This window comes from Oryzias melastigma, linkage group LG11, assembly GCF_002922805.2.
Source record: "Oryzias melastigma strain HK-1 linkage group LG11, ASM292280v2, whole genome shotgun sequence".
Lineage (NCBI taxonomy): Eukaryota > Metazoa > Chordata > Actinopteri > Beloniformes > Adrianichthyidae > Oryzias > Oryzias melastigma.
Window position 1 is genome coordinate 1,958,314 of NC_050522.1, and position 5,488 is coordinate 1,963,801.

The following is a 5,488-nucleotide window of genomic DNA, read 5'->3' on the forward strand; positions in this document are numbered from 1 at the left end:
ATTTCTGATGAAAACTATTAATTTTGTCATTCTTGTTTTCATAATTAATGTAGAACTGCTAAATTCCACGAACCACACATTTTTTCCTAAAAAAGGCCACATATTAATTTGCGATTAACCGCAAGTTAACTATGGACAAAAATGTGATTAATCGCGATTAAAAATTTTAATCGCCTGACAGCTCTAGTTAGGAGTAAAATTTCCAATCCTTTGTATTACTTCTGTTTCATCAGCTCTTCTTTCTTTGGCCAAATCTGCACCATATTTTCTGAAGAATTTACCAAGTTCATATTTTAGTAGTTCCCAGTTATTACAAAATGTGCACTCAGTTATAGCTTTGTTCCAGTAAAATTTTACCAAGCGGTGAACTTCAGTAATCACTTCTTCATACTCAAGGATGGAGCTGTTCAGCTTCCAATAAGAGCCTTTGGTACCAGAAGAGGGTGATAAAGGAACAGTAAGGTGAATAGTTTTATCATCTGAAAATGGCATAGGATGGATATCTGTTTGAACTTCCTTCAAATCTTTTGACACAAGCCAAAAATCGATATGCGAGAGTCTGATCTGTGTCTTATTACACCAGGTATAAGCTTGATGAGCTGGATAAGAGTCCCTCCAGGCATCAATTAAATCAAATCTTTCTGTAAATGAGAGTAAAAAAGGGTTTGAACCTGAATTTCTAGAAGGCCATCTATCCCAGAGATTGCTAAAAACAGTATTAAAATCCCCACCAATAATAATGGACGACTTTGGATATTTGGATAATCAGTGCTGTAAGCGGTCTCCCAGCTTATTAAAAAAGAGGTTGTTTTTTATGTGAGAGTTAAATCCGTACACATTGACCAAAATATGTGTGGAATGTGCTGCTTCCACTATAAGAGAAATACAATGACCATCTTTATCACAGTCAGAGATCAAAACGTTACCGTTAAATCAAGTAAACAAACTCCTGCAGCCCGCTCTGTACCATGGGACATCCACAAATCATCTCGCCACTGTGACCTCCAAAAAGATTTATCTTGATCAGTTGAGTGAGACTCTTGAATAAAGCAAAAATCTGTGTTAAACTGGAAAACAAAAGATAGCTTTACGTTTAATATTGTTCCTCAAACCTCTCGCATTTAGAGAAATAATGGACAAAGACATTCATCTTCTTGTCCGCTTTGGCCCTTTCGAGGTCGCAAGGATGCCGGAGCCTAACCCGGCTGCTGAGGGGCGAAGGCGGGGTTCACCCTGGACAGGTCGCCAGTCTGTCGCAGGGCCTCAATCACACACACATTCACTCACACATTCACACCTAGGGGCAATTTAGAGTCGCCAATGAACCTATGAAGGATGTTTTTGGAAGGTGGAATAGAAATCCCCCAGCCGGGATTTGAACCGGGGCCTTCTCGCTGTGAAGAAAGAGCGCTAACCACTGAGCCACCGTGCAGGCCTGGACAAAGACATAATGTAAAAAAAAAAAAAAAAAACTAAAAATTAAGAGAAAAAAAGAGAAAAACGAAGTGAAAGCTTAGACCGAATAAGACAAAAGAGATTGAAGTAAGAATAGTGGTCAAGTAAGAGCTAAAGATGAGCCCTGCAAACCTTAATCAAAAAACTGAAACTGAACTTGGACCGTAACAAAAGCTATTTCCTTTTAAACTGAAAAAAGATTGTGTTGCAGTAAGCAAACTTCACAGTAAAACATTGGAAAAAATTCAAAATAAAAAACAATGCTTTTGAGCACAGCCTGGCACTAAAAACTATAGTGCAGTTATAAAGAGTTAAGCAATTTCAGTCACACTGGTCTTGAGCTCAATCAACAAAAGTCAGTTAAAGTAAATTAAGTCAATATATATATAAAATATATTTATTCAGCCAAAATTTTTTCCTTTTGTACCTTGAGTCGTCACAGGGAAAAAGTCTTATGGGAAGATTTCTTTCCCGTTGACAAACGCACGGCCTCCAACAACGAACGCCAGCTTGTTCTCCCGCCGCGCTTTCTCCACGGCCGGCCAAAGGCGGCTCCTCCGGTCGCATCCTCCACTGACGGGTCCTCCGCCAGCTTCAGGCTGTTCTCCTTCAGGAAGGCGGACTTCTCGGCAGCGCGCCAAACACCATCCCGGTAGACCCTCGAGATGAACTGGATGATGACTCCTTCCCCTCGGCTGGTTGTTCTTGGTTTTTTTGGGGCCAAGTCGGTGCATGGTAGTCACAACATCTGGAATTGTATCTTTCTCCTCCGGTAAAATGGTCTGGCAGATGTGGATAGCCTCTTGTCACACATCTTGATTCTCCTTCCCGCCACACTTGCGAAGTTTCCAGTTCCAGCGGTGGGAGCAGCTCTCCAGGTGAGAGATCCGCTTCTCATGAGATTCAATGACTGGTTGGTATTTTACAAGTTGTGCTTCCGCGGTGACAACTCTCCCCTTCATGTCGTTTAACTCCTCACAAAGTTGAAAGATTCTCTCACGGCTGTAATTTGCCCAATGTTCTCTTGAACGCCTTTTTTCATTTCTAAAATTTCCGTGGAGTTGCCACTGACCAACTTTTCAAGCTAGTCGGATCTCGAGTTAAGTAGCTGAGCTAGCGCCGACAGCTGAACAGTAGAAGTCTCGGTCTCTGTAACTTTTCTCAGCTTACCAGCACGATAAGCACACGGTGTATACGGAAGAGGGGGTAGATTCTCTTCCATCAAAAATGGTTCGGAAATAGTTTCCACGTAGTCGTACATGCAACTCATGTGACTGTTTGTGGCCATGGCAGGCCTTGCAAAAGGAAACGGCTTTGCCAGCTGGTTAGCATTAGCAGACTTGCCAAAAGCGCTAACATTAGGTGCCGATTTTTTGGGTTCAGTCTTTCTTTTTTCAGGTTTGCTCATGTTGTCAACTCAACTTATCATTAAAAAGCAAAAAATAATAATACCTGTCAAGAGCGCACTTTTAAGGTCCTTGCACACAGTGTTTAATATGAAGAAAAAACAGTTAGGTTTTGTAGAGGTCCTCGAAACGCAGCCACTCAGAGCGCCATCTTGGTGAATCTCCTACTCAGCGTGAAGTCTGCATGTTCCACGCACGTTCTGATTGCGTTGTTTTCACGTTCCATGTGCACTCCATGCGTGTGCTTTTATCAACACTTCTAGACGTTATGTCCTCTTTGGGCACAGTCTTCTTCTTCTTCTTCTTCTTCTTCTTCTTACTTTCCGGCAGGCTGTACACTGATGTGTGTAATGCTGCACCCCACAGGTTTTCAGTAAATTAACTAAATCTTAAAATATAAACCAGTTTGACGGAGAAAGTGAAGGAGTGCTTTTCTAATCAACAAATCAGTAACGCACAGAGGCAAAACAGATTGAAACGAAAAAGTGGAAATGTTTAAATCACTGAGTCTTTCATAAAAATATCTCCTTTAAACCCTATATTTACTGCAGTTAAAAATGACATGAGAAATAGATTCTCGGTCTCCACACTCACAAAGTCCACTGTCATGTTTGTTAATATTAAATAAGCATCAGCCAGTCCACAGTGTCCCAGTCTTACTCTGCTGATGACTACCTCATCTTTACGGTAAGAGTATGGAGCTGGTCGGCTGACTTTCACTGACTTCAGACAGGAATATAGCAGTTGTCCCCGCTGCTCCTTGTCCCATTTTTCCTGCCACTGTCTATCTAGATGTTTTTGTAAATACTAAAGCATTCATGTTTTCCCAAAGGTACTTTTATGTCAATATTATCTTTAGAAAGGGGCTCCTTCGCCAGAGCATCCGCAATCTCATTGCCTTCGATCCCAACATGTGCTGGAACCCAGATAGACAAACCCGTGCATCCCAAGCTCTCTACCTTGTGAAGACACTGCAAAAGAGAATAAATCAAATCAGGGCGAGTTTCCGAATCCCTGTGTCGAATGGCCATCAAGGCAGCTGATGAGTCAGAGCATATGAGTATATGTGGATGAATATTATCTGTTACCCAGTTCAAAGCCCATAATATTGCTAAAAGCTCAACAGTGAACATAGATAGACAGTTTGTCACTCTGATACTCAAACTGAGCTGCAACCCATCAACAAAAACCCCAAACCCAGTTTTTTGTGACCCACTCTCCTTTGACCCATCAGTAAATATTTTAACTGCCTCCCTGTGTTCACAAAGATGCAATCTTAATTGTTGACACGCAAACCCTTTATCCATTCCTAGTAGATCCATATTTACATCCGGTTCTGGCAGGCACCACGGAGGCATTGGAGGCCACACCAGTCCAACCAGAGAATCACTTTGTAACTGCATAGACTCTAAAACTTGTGCTACATGTGTCATAAAACGAACTTTCTTATGGACGCCCTCAAACTCCCAACAGTCAACAAGAAGACTTTTTGCAGCCAAATCCCCACTGTACCCTGCCACCCTAACCCAGTAGTGCACCCCCAGTTTCAACCTTCGCAGCTGCAAAGGTAACTCCTCCATCTCAACCAACAGAGCTGGAATCGACGTTGTTCTAAATGCCCCACAGCAAATTCTCAAGGCTTTTGCTTGAATTCTGTCCAAGTCAAGAAGAAGGGTCTTAGCAGCAGCTCCAAACACTTGACAGCCATAATCCAAAACAGACCTGATCATTCCTCTGTAAATTAACTGCAGAGTATATTTTTCTGCCCCCCAATCGCTACCAGACAGGCATCTCATAACATTAATAACTTTTTCACATTTAATCACAATTTTTTCAATATGTGTTTTCCACCGTTCGTCAAACCATAGTCCGAGAAACTTGAAGACTTTGACCCTCTCAATCACATGTCCATACATTTTAAGATTCATGGGAGGAATCTTCCTTTTAAAACCAAAAATTATAAATTTGCTTTTTTTGCTGGAAACCTTAAACCCCCACTGGTCAGCCCATTGAACAACAGAGTCTAGTACCTTCTGTGTCTGTAAAAAAAGATGAGCAATATTCCTTCCACGCTTCCAGATGGCACCATCATCGGCAAACAGAGATTTGCCAAAAGAGTTATCAATATTTGTAAATATATCATTTATCATTACATTGAAACGTACAGGACTAATAACTGCACCTTGGGGAGTACCATTGTCTATATCTGTGGGGATTGGGATCAGGGGGTGATTATGTTAACATGTTCCACCTGGTTTCCATCCTCCTAATGAATGCACCTGTACTTCCCTCCTATTTAGGTCTGCATTTCTCCTGCCTACTCTGCCAGATCGTCTTGTGTGTTTCTCTGAGAATCACGAGCCCTCTAGCCTTTCAGCTTCAACGCTGTGAAAATTAAATCACTTCCTTTTGAGCCATTCTGTGTCCTGCGTTTGTGTCCGCGTCCAGATCCTGACAATATCCACTTTACTGGACAATACATTACCCACCCTAACCTGTATAGATCTCCCACTCAGGAAATCTTTAATCCGTGGGGCCCCTTCCTGGGGGGGCCCGCCCTCGTCGGGGGGGCGGCTCGCCTACACCTGGGGGCCGGGATCACTCCCTCTCTGGCTCTGGGGCGGCGC